Genomic DNA, 20,872 nt, shown 5'->3' with positions numbered 1-20,872 from the left:
CAGTCAGATGTTGTGACCAAATGGAAGGTGCTATAGGACCATAGCAGGCTCACCAACATCTGGGACCCATCAAGTTCTAGGTCATGTGTGTGTGTTTGTGTATGTGTATGTGTGTGTGGGCGCGCACGTGCTTTATAGGGCAATGGCACCTCTGTCCTGCTGTGTGCAGGATCTAGACATTTAACTCAGTCCGGCCTTGAACCGACATCTGTTCCCTCTGCCTCCCAAATGCTGGGATTACAGCAAAGGCTATTTTAAGCAGAGCTGCTTTTTGGCGAGTGTCACAGCTGAGCCTTCCTGCTTTCACCCTCGTACTCTTCTGGAGTTCGGATGCTCAACCTCAGGAGGCACTGTATTTGGAAGAGGCTGAGGCCTGACACGCCAAGTGGAAAGCCTTTCCAAAGTAGCAAGCTGGGAGCCGTGAGAGCCACCTGCAACAGTGTGCGTAAGGAGACTCGCACCCAGCATCCCACCTCCCTGCCTCTCCTTGACTAACTCCAAAGAATGTTCATCTTTGCACACTTCTGCATGCACATGCACACGTACGCACACACATGCACACGCACACATATGCACGCGCACACATGCACACGCACGCACACATATGCACACGTACGCACACATATGCACACGCACACATATGCACATGCACGCACACACATGCACACAAAGGAGCATCATTCATGGAAGGCTTAATAAGGGAATAAATGAACAAATCGTGTTCAAATCCATTGAGCGAGGGCCGAGTCCCAAACTGCAGAAGATAGACTAAAGTCGCACTTCCGGAGAGGCCTGCAAATTAAGACCCACCCCAGGTCACAGCAGACATGGGATGGTCTCCGTGACCCAGCAAAAGTGGATGGGCCCCACTGAGGAGTAAACCCAGACAACTTCCTTGCCCTGTGCCCCTCCTCCATTCCTATGGTAAGTGACCACACAAATGATCACACGTCGGGCCTATAATGCCGCAAAGACATTATAGTCTTTGGGAAGAGCCTGTGGCTGGTCTGTGACACTGTAGGGTTAAAAGGCACGAATGGCTGTCTCTATATCCAGGTGAGAGAGCTGTGACTCATAGGACTCGGACAATTTAGGGGAGGGCAAACCAGGAGGAGAAGGGCGGTTCTGCCTCTGCTTTGAACAACCAGCCCCAGAAGTTCCAGTTTGCTTTCCTAATGTTACCACAGGCATCAAGGGCTGGCCTCCCCTCTCTGCGATCACCCGGGACCTAAGGACACCGCCTCCCCTCCCCCCTTGAGAACTACCTGTGTGGAATGAATGTTCTGTTCCCTAGCTTCAGCCCCAGCCTGAGAAGCAGCTGGGTTACCAGCACCAGACTTGGTCTCCGGATGTTGTGCCGGGTTTAACCATTTAGGGGAAATGGTGGAGAAGCGGGAGTGCACGCCCACCAAGGCTCTGCAGCAGCAACGCTTGTTTTTCCGAGCAGCTCCTCGCTCCCCATTTTCACTGAGTTTAACTCATAAATCCTAAACGGGTGACAGGACATTTTGACCTAAGTGTGCACGCGAATCAGCTGTAGGACATCCCGTCCTTGGCGCGGTCCCAAGTGTTCCCCAAGGTCATCTTGCTCACCTCAGCCACAGATGTTAGCCTTCCCTGGTTCCAAACATAGATATGGATGGGACTGAACTGCTCACACTTGTGGCTTCTCTCACTTAACTAACGTAGCACTCCACCCAGACACTCTGTGGCAATGGTTGCAACTCCCTGGTTGGTGGCCTGAAGTCACAGCACTCCCGGGACCACAGCTGACTTTGCTCTACCAGGTCTAGGTTCCATCTCCTCTCGTGGTTCATGGCATGGCAGCATGATAGTTTGAGGGGACAGGGCAGTGCCTATGGTTCACCACCCATCACAGCCACCACTCTGTTTAAGTGAGACATGAAGACCGGGTATCTTTCCCCTAGGGCAAAAGAAGGGTGTGGGTATGCATGGGTGTGTGCATCTGTGTGTGCGTGTGTATGTGCACATGCACATACATGCAAGCATGTGTACCTGTATAAAGATGGAGGCCTCTCCTGCACCCACACCCTTGTCCATGGACCTAGATGCAGACAGCTGGGATCCAGCCAGCTCCCTCTCCAGGTCACGTGGCTGAGGACCACGCTCTACAAGTGTGTTGTCATCATGTGCACAGACCGGCTGGAGCTGCTGCTCCCGGAAGATGAGACCACTGAGGAGCACTGTGACAGATGCAGGAAGTGGCCAACCACGCAGCCCCCCGACAAGGGGACCAGTCAGCACTGAAAAGGAAGGAGACCCTAATACAGTCTGTAACATGGATAAGCCTTGAGGACAGACAGGAAGGGGAGCGGCCAGACTCAAATGACCCAGCACACCTCCTTGGTACCTTAGGAGCCAGTAGACAGGACAGGGGCGACTGCCATGCTGGGAGCAGAGAGGGAGGCTGACATCAGGGGGGATGGATTTCAGGAATTCTGAAGCTGGGAGGGACAAAGTGGTCAGCAATGCACTTGAATGCCTCTGAACTAACAAATGCTCCTAAAGCACTTCATTACAATTTCTCTTTTAAAAAATTATAAATAAGGAAAAATAAATGCTGAGAAGCCTAGCCAGCATATATAAGAAAATGAAAACAGAATTCATAATATTATCACAAACAAAATGCAACGTCTTAAAAAGAAAAAAAAATGCAACGTCTTTAACTGGGGCCACAAGGGTTGCTTTATATTACAAATGAAAAAAAAAATGGGGGTTCACGGTCCCGGTATGTTCAGAGTACAGCAAGCAGGGACGGACACCTCACCTCCAGCAGAGGAAAAGCACAGGAAGCACCCGCTATTTTCTTTTGTTAATTTTTAGTTTTGGGTGCATGCATGCATGTGGGGGTAGGTACATGCACACGAGGGGCAGGGGATGTGCACGCGTGCATGCACACACACAAATATGCACGTGTGTAGAGAGGGCCAAGACGACAAGTGTTTTCCTCAATCCCTCCCCGCCTTGTTTTTTCTCTCTCACTAGGACCTGGGGCTCTCAGCTGGCCAACCAGTGCCAGTGCAGCTGTCCCCACCTCCCCGGAGCTGGAGTCACAAGCCTGCGTCTTCACACCCAGCTCTTTACGTGAGTGCTGGGGGATCAAGCTCAGCCCTCAAACTTGCATAGCAAGCTCTTTACCAACTGAGCCATTGTCCCAGGCCCTAGCACAGTGGTCCTCACCCTTCCTAACGCTGCAGGCCTTTGATACCTCATGTTGTGGTGACCCCAGCCATAAAATTATTGTCATTGCTACTTCATAACTGCAAATTTGCTACTGTTATGAATCATAATGTAAATATTTGATACACAAGATATCTCCTATTGGACCCCATGGGGTTATGACCCATAGGTTGAGAATCACTGCCCTAGAGCCTTCTTGCTTGCTTGCTTGCTTGCTTGCTTGCTTGCTTGCTTGGCCAACGTGGCTCCAGAGAAAACAGGCTATGCAAGAGGTAAGAAAACGTGCATGCTCCAAGTTAGTATGGTGCCCATACCACAGGCCATGACAGGTACCTCCTTTGGACATCTTTTGTGGTATGTTTGTTCTTGTCTTTTTTGTTGTTGTTGTTGGGTGGCCTGGCCTGGCTTTAAATTTGATCTGTAACCCAGGTGGCCTTACACCTTCAATCCTCTTACATCAGCCTCCTCTGGGCTACAATGCCAGGCCTGCACCACAAAGCCCAGAATGCTGACATCACACCTTCTTTTTTTTTTTTAAGTCTCTTAGCCTCGAGAGTAAGTCCTAGCTCTGAAGAACAACTTCTCCTGGGGCTCCTGGTAAAACAGGGTTTTTCATCCTGGGAGATCAAGGAAATTCAAGTTGCTCCAAACCTGAAGCTGAGTTGTGGGGAAACTGACAGACTCCAGCTTCCAACCAAGGCTGGCATGCATGTAGAGACAGGTTCTGTATAATCTGCTCCCTTTACCCCTTCAGAACGGGGCCACAACCTGAGGGCTCATGCTACAGGTCAAGATGTCAATGACCCCCATAAGACAAAGCTGAGGTTTGGCCCAGTGTTCAGCCATCACGTGGGGGTGTCCTCCAGGGACAATGAAACAACCTGGGCACCACAGTGAGACCTGAGACAGAGCAATTTAATGTGGGCCAAGGTTTTGGCATCTTTACTCCAAAGTCAAAAGCCAACTCACACAAACGGAGTGGTTGGAATCTAAAAATTCATTTGATCTACCAACCCAGGAGAGGTTTCTTTATGATCTATAAATGATGAGGGGGGAAAAAAACTAGAGGGCTGATCAGAGAGGAGCAAGGACAGCCAAAAGTCACACAGCAAGTTCCCAACCTTTGACCCTAGAGGGAGAATCAGACCTCACTAGGCCCCCAAGGCATGAACCATAGATGGCCGAGACACAGATGCCTTCTCTTAAGTTGTCCTGCCAGGCCACCACCTACTGCCCACCTGGCGATCAGTCCCTCATTTTCTCCTGCTAATTAACTTCAATGGAAATGTCTTTAAAGTGAGGCTCAGGGCCCCCCACCCCTTCTGTGAACCAATTTCATCACAACGAAAACTGTGTTGCCAAAATGAGAAAAATGAGAATCCCCTCCTCCTCGGGCCCTCGCCCTTGAAGGCATCTTATTAGAGAAGGCCAGTTCTTAATTAACATTTTGATCTTTAATCCATTACCCATCCCTCTAATCCTGTTCAGAGGTGCGGCTGGCCCACTTCCGCAGGCAGTGAGTCCGGAACCCGGGCTCGCCACAGCTGGACGCCACCGACAGCTTCCATTCCCAGACACATGCTCTGCTCCAGGCGGGAGCCACAGCCAGGACGGGTGGGAGCCGGCTCTCCAGCCAGCTCAGTACAAACCCGGATGGCAACTGCAGACAGGAGTTCACTTCATTAACCCAGAGCCCCAGCTGTCCCCCACTGGCCCTAGTACTCTTGGCTCTGAGGGGCTTCTTCAAAGAAATGATGTCCTTCCTAGCCCAGCTTAGCCCCTCCATCACTTTCCAGCCCATGGTCAATTCTGCAGCTACACCAAACATATCAAGACAGAGCTGACACAGCAGCCTCAGGCGTCAGAAAGCCCAGAACCTGCCCTATGACTTAAAAACTAGCTTGGGGACACGGCCACCCCTGCCCACCTCCAGAGACCATGTCCAACCTCACATTCAATGTTCAATGCTTCCCAAGTGGTGTGGCCTTCACAATGACAGGTGCCCAATGTATGCATGGGACCTGACCCCTCCAGATACAAATGCTCATAATCCACCACCCCAAAGTTCCTAGGAACCTCATCCTAATGGCAGTTCAATCCAAGTCCTTAGCAGTGGTCTTGAAGAGCCCTACATCTCAGTAAGGCTCCTCCAGGATCAGCTAGGTAGCTACCATCGTGGAGGGCCTATATCCTATCCTTGGCTCAGATTATTCATTCCGGCATTCTGTGAGAGCTACCTACGGAGAGGCTGAGCTGACCACCTCCGTCCAACTCCCTGGCCCTCACCCAGAAGTGGGTGTCATCACCCTGTCTCCTGCTCATGCCCAGCTGGAAGGGCATTCCAACAAAGCCACCCAAGCACCTGACAATACCAGAAGAGATCAGCTTCGCACCCTTACAGCTTGCTTACCTCCTCAGCCTGGCCCCTTGGGCTCTCTGCTCCAGCCTCCGTAAAGAACCCTTGTTCCACAGGTTCACCTCAGCACCTGCCCTGGCCTTACTCCCCTTTTTCTCATGCAGAAGTCTCTGGCCACTCCCACCTACCTACCATATGTGGTCGTCTTCTACTGACCACTTCAGAGCCACAAGCGATATGTCCAGTCACACAGTGACATCCTCAGCACTGCCTCTACTCTGCGTAGAAGAGCCTTGTCAGTCCCGCTCAGCACCCAGAACAAGGACAACGCGCAGTAGGTGTGCATTAACACTGGGGACTGCGGGTGTAAACACGCCTCTGGGGGCTGCGCCAGCAGTGACCGAGCTTCACATCCCATCAAGGAGACAACCTGGATCCATCGCATGACGTCCATACAGCATCCGCTGAACAGGTAGTCAGACATGAAGCAGAACTTCCTGCTGGTACATGTCCTGAGAAACTGTCCGTGCGTGAACAAAGGCAAAACCCCTGCTGTGGAGGAGGAAGAGGAAACTATGGAGCCTACAGACCAGGGAGAAAGGGCAGTCAGCGTGTGGTCATCCACGGACTCCTAAGGACAGGATGAGGGCTCATATACAGCGTGAAACCCAGGAGCCATACAAACCATTGCCTGAAGAGGTGCAGAGCCTCCGCCCTCACAGGCTCAGTTCACAGTCGTCCTTAAGCTGCCTGCACTGCTCACACTGGGAGAAGCTAAGTATGCACTGATGACCTGCAAGTACAGCCACGCCACCCTCGGCAACTCAAAGAGAGGCGCCGTGTGTGCAGTAACACAGTTGGCTGCAGCTTGCGATGCAGCGGCTGGCCAGACCCCTGACATCTCTGAGCCTCGCACTTCCACATCCAGAATGCAACACTACCTATGGCCTGAGCGCGTCTATGAGGGTCCGTGAAGAGTTGCCTGTGGCTTTGCTAGAGGAGGAAAGGGAGCAAGCCCGTGGACCTTGGAGGTGCACCGCAGAATTCCAATCTACCCTGGCAGCTCACGCAGACCTGCCCCAGGCCTCTGCAGAGCATGCTCAAAATGCCCATAGGATGCATGTAAACTGGGAGGTAGGGGTGGACCATGGGGGCATGGCCATCAGAGTGTCTGCCAGGGCCTCCATGGCCCTTCCGGAGGAGTAGGGCCCCTCTAAAGAAGGCAAATTGGTGACAGGTTCCCTAAGTTTGCCACCCCTCTTTCCTTTCCTCCACACTTGGGAGTTTCCTCCCTCCCTCCGAGAAAGATAGCCCCAGGATTCCCCCAAGAAGGCTCACCATAGAGAGTCCACAGGGCACCAGCTAGCCAGAGGAAGTGGCCAGCAGCGGATCTCAAAGGCCAGGCCCAGATCCCTCTACAATAAGATAGTCAAGTGGGCATCAGAGCTACGTAGGGGCAGAAGGTCCTATACCCCGGAGCTCTCTATCTCCTCTGTACCCCCACGCCTCTGGCTGTGCCCCTCCCGGAAGTTGTATTCTAGCCACACACAGCAGTCAATACGGTAGGAGGAGAGAGGACAGGCAGGTGTGGCGAGAGGCAAGTCCTCAGCCTGTCTGTGGCAAGCGTGGCCAGCAAGGCTTTGGGTGGGCAGGTGGGTGAGGTGCCTCCCGAAGGGCTGGGTTGAGCTGGACTTGCCGACGTCAACAGCTCCCAGCCCTGTACCCAGACTTCAGGAGCTGGACACAAAACACCACTGCTGTCATCGCAGGTCCTTAAGGCTCACAGAGCCACAGCAGGTGAGGGCTTCACTAGGCCGGCTCGGGAAAAGTTGCTAAACTGCATTATGACCCCGCTTGGGATCGATATCCAGGACAAACATCGCAACTTCCAATGAAGGCTGTCTGCCAGCTCCCCGCATGGGTGGCATGGAAGCCTGGGCTACAGGATGCTCTAGTCCATGAGTGTCTTCCTGGGGTCAAGGAAAAACACTCACGCCGCATATGTCCAATTGTGACTTGGTGGTGGCCACTGAGACGGTTGGTGGCTGCAATGACAGTGACAACCATGCTTCCTTCAATCCATTTCCCTCTTGTTCATCAACTGTACACTAACCCAACCCTTATTATAAGTTTCCAACAAAGTTAGTCTTCTCCTCTACTATTTAGGCTGTCCAGTGAGGCACAGGCCACTCCCGCCCTGTCACAAATCACCACGGCGAGCCTTTAATGAGTGTCGGTTGAACACATCCCATCTCCTCATACCGAGGCCGCTGGCAACGGCTCTGTGATCCCACTGGAGGTCAGGAAGTGTCCCAGGGAAGGGGCAGTAACTGAGTCAGGTCTATTTTCCAAGGGCAGCTCCCAGGCGGTGCTGTCCGCTCACCAGCTCTCTCCCTATCCTGGCAGGCAGGAACCCCACTGTACCCTGACACCTCATGCAGCCCAGACACGTGCGGATCACATTGGTGCAAAGCTGATGACGGAAGCAAAGGCCCATGGGCTTCAGAGCTGTGCCTTTGCGTCTTCAGGGCTCAGTCGCCCTCACCCTAACATTAACCAGAACCACAGCCTGGACCCTAACGTCAAATCTAAACCCATCCAACCCATGTAAACTGACAACTATGGAAATTCTGCTGGCCTGGTCTCCACCCTGCACAGCCAGCATTCTGTCGCAAAGGCTGGGCCAGGTGGGGAGAGGATGCCTGGGCTCACACAGCTGAAGGAGGCATGTGGGGTCTGCTGCAGGGACTCAGCAGGGACAGGAGGCCACCACACGCACACTGCAAAAAAAAAACCTGGGCAGAGTAGGCTGAGGCCATAAAAGCCCAGAAAATTGAACAAGAGCATCATGTTGACCTTCCCCTGGCTGTGGTGACGGCTCTAGCCTTCAAGGGCCAGCCTAGGGGGTGGGGAAGATGCCCAGCCCTGCTTCCTGCCTGTTCCAGGCTGGCCAGGAGCCCTAGCGCCAGCACAGGAAATAACAGTGGCCCCCAGAGGCCGCCCAGGCAGGCCCAGCACCGGTCAGCCAAGGCTGCCCGGGAGGGAAGGAGGCCATTGTCAGCCTTTGTTTCAGTTTCCCCAGTACTACCCAGACCCCAAGAAGCCAGGGAGATGAGAAAACCTCCCCTCAGCAGCTGTCCAGCCCCCCAGTCTCAGCTCTGCAGACAAGTCTGCCAGGTCCCTGGGCTCTTAAAGAGGCAGGTGCAGGGTGAGAACTCAGCCATGTCAAAGCTGAAGGTGGCTGTGCATGGGACGAGATGGGCCAGGCAGTGAAACAAGCAGATGGGTAAGGGAGTCTGGCCAGCCCTGGGCCCAGCAGCAGGGATGAGTGGCTGGGAGAAAGAGTCTAGACCCTGGTGGCAACAATAAAGAAAACGGAGAGTCAGGAGACACTGCATAGCCCAAACACACTGGTATCCACCTGGCCCGGAAAAAGGGCCAAGGGACCATCTGAAAAGTAGGCATCAGCTCCCCAAGCTAGCAAGCACAGCACTGTGGACAGGAGAGGAACCACTTGTCAGGCACATACTTGCAGGTGTCTTTGTGGGTATGCATACACAGTTGAGCATGCATCTATGCATGCTACATGGAGGGGCATGTATGAACATGTACACACTGAGGAACGTGCACACGTGAATGTGCTGGTGCATCAGTGGAGAGGTATGCTGTATGTGCAATGCTCAACACAACTCTCATTCACGCACAGTTCCTGGCAGGTTCTCACCTGTGACCAGTCACAGGCACCTCACACCAAAGGAAGGGCACTGAGCCCCGGACTCAGCTCAGGCAGGAGCCCACCAGCTGTGAGGCAGCCCACGGATCTTTGCCACTCTAGACTCCAACGGCCATCTGTAGGGTTACATGCACAGGCTGTAGGTACCCTGCCTGGCACTGAGTGACTGTTCCTTGGACAACAGTTACTAACGAGTCAGCATTGTCTCAGATCTGCAAGTCTGAGGAGCACCAAGGCCCTGTACCCTGACTATAAAAATCAGTATCTGTCTGATGTGCTAACCACTACCAAGGAACAAGGACAGCCATCCATCCATTAAAGCAATCAAGATGCAGGATAGAGTGGGGGGGCATAAGTTATGTAGATGAAGTGATAATATATGATATTCTCAAAAATACTTTTTTTTTAAAAAAAAAGCATTCAAAAGGAGAATATGCAGTGTGGACAAACACAACTTCTCTGAGCAGGACAGGCTGGGCAAGCAGCTTATGTGTGCACATGCGCACCATGTACAGTCCTGTCGAGTAAGAGGACAACAGCCAGAGCCCAGCATGCTGCCCTGGAGCCTACAGCTGATGCATTATGGGACCATGACTAGAAAGACCCAGAGGCTGGTCCACAGTGTCCACCTAGGAAGCCAGGACCAGCCAGGCTGGGTTGACCTTGGCCATTTCCCACCAGGTGCTGGCTCTACCTCTCCACAGTTCATGCTAACCACGTCATGAGCACAGGACTCTGGCCTCATTCCAGGCCCTCTGCACCCCATGCTCCTCTGTACCCCAAGTAGGGTTGACACAGCAGAGGTGGTTCTGAGGCCTGCCTGGGAACAAGAGTGAGGCTGAAGGGGCCCGGGGGCTGTGGTGAGAGGGAGGGGGATCTGAGCTACTCGCCACCCCAGCTCCAAGCTCAGAGCTAAGGTCCAATGCCTGCTTCGCCATGTGTGGGCCACAGCAAGAAAGGAGCAGTGGACACCAGCCCCTGGGGACTGAGCACTGCACATCGAGTCCCCCCTGAGCCCTCACTGCCATTCCCATTTTAGATGAGGAAATGGAAGGGCCTCAGGGAGATAGAGTAACTCAAAAGTCACAAAGCTAGTGAGTAGCTGGAGTCTAAACCTAGACTTTGTTCTTCTCAGAGAGGATAAAAATCCAGCCCTAAAGTGCCCAGGGCAAATACAAAACAGGAAAGATACTGCTCTGGACCTTAGCAAACACTTCCTGCCCATTGATGTGCCTAGGCTGGGGTCTGGAGCCAGAGAATGGGAGCAGTACCCTGGGAGCGACCGAGCTGGGATACAGTGGTGAGCTCTTCAGTCCAGCAGTGGCAGTAAGAACAGGAAGCAGGAGGCTGGCCCAGCGGCACTAAGGATGGTAAGAAACCATAGCATGGTCATCCTGGGAGGCTTCCTAGAGGAGGTGAGGCTTAGGCTGCTTCAAAAGACAAACAGGAATGGCACCAACTGAGGTCCCAGCAAGAGAAGAGGCTGGCGTCTGGTTGGATCAGTGGCATCTCTAGGACAGCGTCAGAACCACAATATCTCAGGCACGTCTGGCCCTGCCGAGCCACAGTCAGCATTCTGACAAGGATGCATGTCTGCTCACATGTTCAGGTACAGGCAGTGATGGCACAAACTCCTCCAGGAGGCAGAGGCTTAGCAACAACCCACAAATGCATCGTCACCACACATCCCACACACCTCTGAGGATGGTCCTGTTCAATGACCAGGCTGACAGTCAACAAAGATCTACATACTGGCTTCTGCGTCCTCCTGCAGGGTTCCCGGGTCTCTGGGAAGGGTTGATGACACAGAGGCGATGCCTTCCTGTAACTTCCTGTAAGTGAGAGTCACCTGAGCTCAAAAAGAGTAGAAGCATCACCCCATCCCCCAATACACACCCTCTGGGGTCCCCTGAGAAGCCCACCAAGTGGGAAAGTACTGCACACTGGTCTTCCCAGGCAGACAGATCTGAGCCCATGGACCAGCAGCAGCAGAGCACTGGCTGGGGCCATGTACCAAGCAGCAGGAGAATGCCCACATCTAGCTGGAAAGGGTAGAACAGAGCAAATGAAGCCCCGCACTATGGAAGTGAAATAGCAGAGAAACAGAGCTTACAGGCTCCCTCCTTGTGCCAAGCTCCAGCATGCCTGGCTACCAGCACATACATGCACACAGATACCTGAGCTCTGTATACATAGGTGCACACAGACCCCACAGAGGTAGTGCGTCTAAGGGTGACCAACAGGAGCCAAGAAGCTAAGTACCCCATCCTCAGAGCTACGCCATGTCTTGCCTGGTCCCAGGGAGCAGAACCAGGTAACACGGGCACAGAGGCACCAGGACCTCTTAGGGGTCTGAGCCAGGGAAGCAAGAACCTGGAGACACACACACTCACTCACACACACACAGAAGCAAGCAAACACACATGTGTGTGTGCCTGTGTGCACACATGGTAGATGCCCTACCTCATCTGACTACTCACCATGGTAACAGAGTGGCCCCCTCTCGGCTCCAGTCATCACCTGAAGGCTTCTGAAGTCCCCCCGTGCTGTTGGGAAGCAGGTCTAACAAAGGCCCCGCTCAGGCCAGCCCAGCCAGGGGGCCTTCCAGCCAACCAGCTGACGCAGGCCCGCCATGCTCCCCTGGTGAGCTCAGGGCCACCATGTCTTCCTACCCAGCCTGCCTGGCTCCACTTAGCTCAACTCCCCACAGACTCCCCAGCCGAGCTAATGAGAAACTCCCCAGCTGGCCCTGTATAAAAACGCATTTCATAAGTCTTTAAAATGCTAGGAAATTCTACATCTCTTTAGTGAGACTTTCCTGTTCCCTGAAAATGTCCCCTGGTCCTCATCAAGAAGACGAGGGGAGGGGGACAGAGCACAAAAGGTGGGTAACACCCTCCAGAGCAGCAGCGGGCTCCTCCTGGAGCTCACAAGGCCCTGGGGCAGCTTCCACCATGGGGCACAGCAAGGGAACTCCCAGCCAGTACCAGAGGGACAGCGTGGACCCCAGGGTAGGAAGCTCAAGGAGAGGAACCATATGGGGAAAGCGGGAAAGAATGGGAGCATCAGTCTTGACTGCCTTGATTTGAGAACGGAGAGGGGAAAGTGAGCCTGGGTGTGGTGGCTCCTGCCTGTCCTTCCAGCCCTTGAGACGCTGAGGTAGGGGCCATAGCAGCTACAAGACCACAGCTGAAAGCAGTGCAAAGCAACCCACACCTGAAGGCCAGCGCCTGCGCCCTTCCTCGAGCAAGAACTAAGGTGGAAGTCCTTGAAGCTCTGTTTACTGGGAACGACCATGGAGCCTGCCCACTGTCACATCCACCCGTCCTTCACCCAAGTTGAAAATCCAGGATGTAAAGACCTGGAATGTGAAAGGCATGAGTGAAAATTCTGGGTGAAGATGGGGTGGGGAATGGAGGGGTTGCAATCACAGGCTCTGTGAAGCCCCTGGAATCAAACAGTTCACATTCTGACCAAACAGGACCAGAGTGGCTTCCACTCCCCACACCGTAAGGTCCACTCTTCCGGACCGTTCCCTTTTGAACCACCTAGCCAAAGACTGGAGGTGACAGACTGCAGGAAGTGGGGGCTGACCACACCCTACCCCTTACCAGAACAGGGCGAAAAGGAAATAAGAAGCTCTACATGCTTGTCCCCAAACGCCCAGAACGGATACTCAGCCCCTGCTGCTAACCTCGCAGCCAGGCAGGTCCCAACCACGACATCCCCTGCTATCTCCTCCCCCCATGCCCGACACTTCAGTGTGGCAGGAGAGCCTGGAGAATGGTGAGGGAAAGTCTGGTGAGTGTGCCAGGACTCAGTTTTTCCAAAAGAAGGTCTCAACTGAGCAGGTATTTCCCAGGCAGCAGCCGAGGTTAGACCAGCTCTCGCAGGACTCTTCCAGTGACCTAGAAGCCCTGCACCAGTGCTAACCTGTCTGTCACTGCATCTCTGGCCTTTCTACAAGGGAACGGCATTCTTACAGGCAGCTCTGCCATCTATGGGTGAGCTGTGAAGTTCGTGCATGAGCTGCCTGGATTCCAATCCCTGCTCTGCCACTTCTGGCTGTGTGACCTGGAAGCAATCAGAAGTGTCTCTGAGCCTCATACCCAAAGGTGACAAGATCCGACTCAAGAGGCACCTACTACATAGCAGTAACAGCGTCTACCAGCCAGGATGAGACCGATGGCCCGGCAAGAAGGCCTCCAACTCTGACCACAGGGCAGCATCAACAGCCGCCAGCTGCTGGGCCAGCGCAATGGCTGATCACAGTGAGTGTGGTAAACCTCAAGCGTGTGCGTCACCGTGCCAGAAGCAAATCTCCTAATCTGCCCAAGGAACATTAACCAGCAGATTCACCTTACCCCACCCTTCTCCAACCACGGTCACCCTCCAGACCTTCCTCCTTCGTCTCCACGGCTCCGGTGCACAGAAGTCATGTCAGAAGAAAGCCTCGTGGACCCCGAACCCAGCTCGGAGAGGGCACCATCCAGGGACACCAAGGCGAGACAGTGACAGGAAGGTGAGCACCTCTGCCTCTGGGCTCAGACCCAGTGACAAGCTTGGAGACAAAGAAAGAAGCACACGCTTGGCTGCTTCCTCACAGCCACGCACCACAAAACTCACAGACATCCTTACCAGAACTTTCCAATGGGCTTTCAGAAGAAAGAGGGGCCCTGGAAGAGGGGAATGGGATCCCATCCACACTGGGATGGACAGGAAGGCAGGAGGAAGGGAGGATATGAGCATGAACACAGGTTCAAGGCTGGAGACCTGAACACCATTCCAAACACGCCCCTTATTACTTGCAGCCAGGCTGAGAGCGACTGATACAAAGAGTTTCTTTGGCCGAAACACTAATTTACAAGTTGTTCAAAATGAAACTGCTCCTTTCTCCTCAGCAGGACAACCGTAAAGGCCATGGCAAAAGGGAAGGCTCTCACACCTTTGGCAGGATTATGAAAGGTGCAGCCGTTCTGCAGAACAGTCCAGGCCTCTCACCAAGTTCAATTCCCTGCTACTGTAGGACCCACCTGACCACTCCACCCATGGAGCTGAACGCAGGAGTCCAAACAGAAACTTGCACGAGAATATTAATGGCAGCACTGTGCACAGCAGCCAAAGATGGGAGCGCACAGCAAGAGTCCATAGACAGAGGGATGCTAAACAAAATGATGTCTACCTAGACTGGGGATCTAATTCAGTCGTAAGGGACAAATGCCACACAGCCTGTGTTAAGAATCACTAAAAACACCCAGTCAGCAGACACTGTCCAGGGGCCAGCAGCTACAGGCAATGTCCAGAAAAGGCAAATCTAGAGGGAGGGATGGGTAGCTGAGCCACTACCCAGAACGTGAGAAGTGGAAGAGTAGGAAAAATAGTTTTAGAGGTAGAAGGCTTCTTTGGGGCGGGGGGCTCATAGCTTACCCAATTGTGACAATGGTCCTACACATCTCTGAACATGAGAGCCACAAAAGTCCCCTTATAAAAGTGAATAAATATCTCAAAGCTGCTTTTAAAACTGAGTTGCTATTTTAAAAAAATAAATCAACTTTTTATCCAAAAACTGAGCTCTCTGTGCTGTTTCTGCAGATCTCAGATGTCCTGCAGTTCCAGGCCCAGTGTCCCACAGCACAGCCAGCAGCTGGGTGACAGCTGCCTTCAGCAAGACCTGTATCATATCATCTACGAGCTCACTTGTTCTACAACCAGGAGCCTAAGGGGAGGAAAGACACTCTTGGCTGTAGTCCCCAGAAGCCTGGAGGAAGAGGAGGAGCTCTGGCTCAGTCACCTAGGAGTCTGGGGGAAGGGCTCTGCTGTGTCACCTAAGAGTGTAGGGGGAAGTGAGAGTTTGGACTGCATCCCCTAAGATTCTGGAAGGGAAAGAGGCCTCCCTCTGCCTGTGACCTCAGAGTCTAGGGGAGAAAGCGCTCTGGCTCTGGTTCCCAGAAGTCTTTGCCATTAGCAAAGATCAACCATGTTTCCAAGGAGTTCACACCTCACACTGGCAAGCAAGCGCAGCTGAGATCATAAGCCCCTCTTGCAATCACACACATTCATTGTGGGTGCTCAGAGGCTATTAAGGTTCAAAACAGGGTCAGACTTCTTCAGACTAAAATGTCTGTTCAGATACAAAACACACACAGCCCATGGACCACACATAGCTCACACACAGCCCATACACAATACACACATAGCCTCCACACACTACACATGCAGAGCCCACACAGACCATATAAATATATATATATATATATACACATATATATGTATATATACATATATAGATATATATACACACACAGTACCAGACAAGACACAACCCAAACACACATCATATATGCACAAAACATACAAAGAACACACACAATATATACACACACAGAGTCCCAAACAAGACACAGCCCAAACACACATCATATGCTCAAAACATACACAGAACACACACACACTACACACGATTCATTGATCCGTACATATCAGATACACAGAGCCCCCAACACAATATACACATAACCCACAAAAACCATATGCACACACAATACACATAGCCCACACAACCATATACATACAGAGCTGCCATCGCAAACAGCTACAACCACACACACTCACACCACATACACTACACATAAATAGTCCCTACATACACAGACAGCCTGCACATTAACGAAACCACACACACTACAAACAGCCCACACACACCCTCAAGCACAGGCCTACACCCCATGTACACACTACACACAGATTTCATACATAGCCCCCACATACACTATATGCCATACTCAGTACATACACACTACACACACACACAACAACCCACATAAGAACACACATATTCTACATGTATCATAAACACGTCACACGCACACACACACAAATGCCATATCCTACACACTCAGATCACACACACACACACACACTCATCACATACACACACCACACACACATACCACCATTTCCAACATCTCCTGAGTTTTGTGAGTATGAAAACCAAGATCTTAGCCTGGGGAGATGCCTCATCCAGTAAAGAGCCCCCATAAGCATTAGGACCCAAATTTGGATCTCCACGACCCAGGTAGAGCCAGATGGGCTTGGCAGCAGTCCTATAATCCCAGCACTCACAAGAGGGAGACAAAATCTCCAAAGCAAGCTGCAAACTCAGACTAATCAAAACTGCGCTCCAGGGAGAGACTCTGCTTCAATATATAAGGTGGAGAGGCATCGATAAAAACACCAGTTATCAGCTGCAGACCACATACACAAGCGCACACACGCACACGTGCATACTCTCACACACATGCGCACACATATACACGCACGCACGCACACTCCAGGATCACAATCACATAAGAAACCCCACACTGCTGACCCTCTGAACAGGGCTTCCCAGGGCTCTGCCTAACAGCAGGCCTGTGCTTGTCAGTCCAAAGGCAGGAGGCATCCCTCACCAGGTGGAGAACACTACATACCTTCCCATGCTGTCCCCACCAGGCAAGACCAGGTCCTCCTTCGTTGTCAGGTCCCAAATCAAGGACATAGAGGAAACAGGCCAGCGGTCCCTAGGAGGGCTACAGGGTCCAACTAGTGGGAGGCTGGGGAGGGCAGGGTTGACCACAGTGGACATCTCAACCTGGGTCTCTATCCGAGTCCTCTACCACACACCCAGAGCCAGGGCACAAGGGGCAGCCGGATACCTTCTGCTCTGCTCCTCCTGGTCACCATGTGTTCCAAGGACCAGAATGAAGCCATGTCCTATAGGCAGGGACTATATTCTACCAGAGTACTCACAGTGCCACCGTCAAGTGTGCTTGGTTCTTCACCTCCCTGCAATGTAGGCTAAGGATGGGTTGCTTACTCTGGGTACAAAAGATCAGGCTCAAGTCCCCACTGCACAGCGCTCTGACCACTACACTGCTCAGCAGCCTTAATGACACCACCAACACCCTACCCCATCTGGAAAATGAGGACAGTGAGTCTCAGTAGCTTGTCAAGGGTAGTTGCGGGGGTGGGGGTAGGGGTCTGCTCCCCATATTCCTTAGTGAAACCTGTCTCCATTTGCTGGCGTAGCCAAGTGGCAACATCTCAGTTTAATGACGATTACTAGACAAAGAAGTTTCATCTAGGTCATTGGCCCTGTCCTTCTCAGGTGACCCGAAAACCATCCCACAGAAAAATGACAGTATATATGCTGGAAAGTGTCCCATCACAGAGCTATCGCAATGAACCAACGGGTAAAGCATTCACTGTAACTGGCACACACTAAGTTACATGCCTAATAAACATGTCATCACACACACAGAGGTCTGCTTGCTGCACTGCCTTCATCCTGTCCCAGGGTTAGAGCCAGCTCACAAGCTTGCACTCAGGGCCCCCAAGTTCCTTCATGGCCCAAGTCCAACAGAACTGGGAAGGAGAAACCCATGTCCTATTAAAAATCATCCCAACACACCAGAAGGCAGCAAAGCAGTCCACAGCCAGCTCTGGCTTGTCCACATCAATTAGCAGGTGGCCCTATGTTCTCTGGAACCACAGAGCATGGTGGTCATGGAGTCCATAGGGTCGGGGGGTGGGGGATGGATTCACAGGGGCGCATGGTGCATGCTCTACTCCTGAATGGAAACTGGAAAATCCCACATCTCCCACCACTCCTGGGAGCCCAGGAAGCCCAGAGGCTGAAGGAGTCACAATGCAGGTGGCACTGAGCACTGGGAATGTCACCCTCCCTCCTGCATGCCAGAAGATGCCTCACTGACCTGAGCTGCAGTCTATGAACCTGATTCTCTCTTCACATCACAACCACTATCACACTGCTTCCCTCGCACCCCAGCACTGTTCCCACCACGGGAGTGAGGACAGCAGACACGGCCAAGGATGGCAGCCTTCTTCCAGTAGAGGGTGGGGCACGGCAGGTTCCTCTCAAAAGCCTGGCACAGCCTGAGTTCTCACACACACACACACACACACACACACACACACTCTTAAGGGCAGGGTCCCTCTACATAACCCTAGCTGTCTTGGAACTCACTAAAGTAGATCAGGTTAGCCTCAAACTCACAGAGATCCACTTGCCTCTATCTAGGTGATAGGACTAAAGGCATGCCCAGCCCAGTCTTACTGTATTTCAGCAACCATAATGGATGCCTCTCTCTAGCACAAAATGAGACAATGACGTCACTAACCGATGATCACATCTCTGTTTCCCTCAAACTAGAACATCCCCATTGCTCATGCTTCCAACAAGTCTCCCCCATGGTAGGAGCCTCCATCACAAATAACAAGGGTAACAGACCAGTCATAGACATAAAAAAAAAAAAAAAAAAAAAAAAAACATCCAGGTAATCTAAGACTCTGTGGGCTCCAAACAGCACTCTGAGCTTCTGGGAAGGCACTAGGCCAGAAGCAGGGGGCCAGAAGATCAGGGGCCAGAAGATCAGGGGCCAGTTCTCAGTTGTTTGGAAGCCATCTTCAGGATTTCTCCTGGGGCACCGACGAGATGGTTCAACAGAAAAAGGTGCCTGCCACACAGCCTGGAGATCTGCCTTCAATATCCAGGACCCACACAAAGATATAAAGCAACGGTTCTCGAACTGTGGGTTGTAACCCATGCGGAGGTCGAACAACCCTTTCACAGGGGTCACCAAAGACAGGTCTTTACATTACGATTCACAACAGGAGCAAAATTACAGCTATGACGTAGCAACCAAAATAATTTTACTGATGGGGAGGTCACAACATGAGGAACTCTGTTAAAGGGTTGCAGCATTAGGAGGTTGAGAACCATGGGTATAAAGGGAAGAACAACTCCATAAAAGTGTCCTGCACAAAAAACACAAACACACTAATAACAATAAATTTAAAGACCTGCTGAATCTAAGTATTACAGTTTGTCAACTCAGTTTCTTCAGTTCAGTGAGCTAGCCTTAGAAGTCATACATGTATTCAAAGTCACAAACCACATGTGCAACTGTCAATGTTAAATACGTGTAGACCTGAAACGCGTACCCATCTTTGCTCCCTCTGGCCTCAGCTTCCACAACTGAAAGAGAAGACTGGATGTAAGGATTATCTGCTAGGTCTCGTCAGACGACACTGAAACGGGCCTTGGGCGCTGCATGGATCTGGAGGTAACTATTCAGAACCCAGGGCTACACCTGGCACAAGGTGGCTGAGAGGGACAAAGAAAGGAAGCCTGTCACCTGCCAGACAGAGAACTGGGGCCCAATACAAAGGAAGTCTCTGGCTGCATGCAGAACTGGCACTCCAGAGCTCCACGGTGCCAAAGCCAGGTCCAGTCCTTGTGGGCTGCCTCAGAGGGTCACCAGTGTGAAAAAACCCACCCATCAGCTGCTTCTGACAGCTGGGGAACAGCTGCAAGAAGAGAAAACCTGAGGTTGAAAACCATGGTCCCCAACGGTCACATCATCCAGCACCCCACAATGATACACATCCCAAAAATCCGAGCTTGCTCCCCCATTTTCTTCCCTCGAAGGCACGGTCTTGGGACTGACAGCCCATCCCAGGGGCAGTAGTGCAGGAATTCTTGTTTTCATCGGAGTTTCGATCCATTAAAGTGGCTTACATCGATGCACTTGGCAAGAATGTTAGTGGCATTCAGAGATGAAGATGCCATGCCTGGCAGTGAAGGGACTCACCACCCATCTAACTTGCCCAGAGGATGGGACCATGGCCCTTGGGAGGAAAGGGGCGTACTTGTCTCCATATGGAATCGATTTTATCAGCCATATGGAATAAATATAGAATCGTGTTGCTTGGGGAAGTCTGGACTAGACACAGGAATGTGACATGAAAAATACCGTTTCTATAACCAGCTGGGTGGCTTTCTGAATCCCCAGGCCAGTCCCCCAAGCCCCCAGCAATGCTCGACCAGTCCCCCGGCTCTTACCTGCTGCCGCCACAGAGGAATCCCAGGCCAGCGAGAAGTCCGAGGCCTCCCCCTCTTCAACTGGAAGAGAAGAAAGAAGGGCTCTGAGTTTGGAAGCTGCACACAAAGGTCATGGGATAGGACATAAGAAAAGAGCACTGTGGCAATATATACATGCTGTCTGCCACCAAGGCGGGAAAGCACAAAGCCAACGACAAGGCAGCCTTTGTGGGTGCTGCAGAGATGAAACAGTGATCAAAGGGGCTAGGGCATGTTTGAAGGGTAAAGCATGACCATGCAAACATGAGGAACTGGGTTCAGGTCCCCAGAGTCCACACAAAGCTGGACACCATTTGTATCTGTAATCCTGGTGTTTTTATGGTAAGGCTGGAGACAAAGCTAGGAATCTCCAGAAGCACATACATCTGGTAGCCTTGTGTACACAACGACAAACAAGAGCTCCTGTCTCAAACAAGGTAAAAGACAAGGACCAGCACCCAAGGTGTCACCCTCTGTCCTCCATGGGTACATACATCTACACACACACACACACACACACACACCATATACACACATATATATTCACACACACAAATATTATAAATAATAAAAAGTATCAAACATGAATGAGAAGTAAGTGCTGTCTCCATTATGTTTCCATAGCCCTGCATCCTGGCAGACATCACTAATCAATCACAGC

At 52.0% G+C, this 20,872-nt stretch overlaps 1 protein-coding gene across 1 annotated transcript in view; it reads right to left on the bottom strand.

Annotated features, from left to right (window-relative positions):
- Positions 1-20,257, bottom strand: part of Znf423 (zinc finger protein 423) — a 238,521-nt gene extending 218,264 nt beyond the window's left edge. Inside the window, exon 1 of the mRNA XM_041650920.1 lies at positions 20,194-20,257. The gene's annotated coding sequence lies outside the window, so the exon portion shown is untranslated. The remainder of the gene's footprint in view (positions 1-20,193) is intronic.
- Positions 20,258-20,872: the final 615 nt, after the last annotated feature.

Source organism: Microtus oregoni, unplaced genomic scaffold, assembly GCF_018167655.1.
Source record: "Microtus oregoni isolate MIOR12 unplaced genomic scaffold, Mior012 000004F_ref0000308, whole genome shotgun sequence".
Taxonomy (NCBI): Eukaryota; Metazoa; Chordata; class Mammalia; order Rodentia; family Cricetidae; genus Microtus; species Microtus oregoni.
This window is presented reverse-complemented; position numbering and strand designations above follow the sequence as displayed.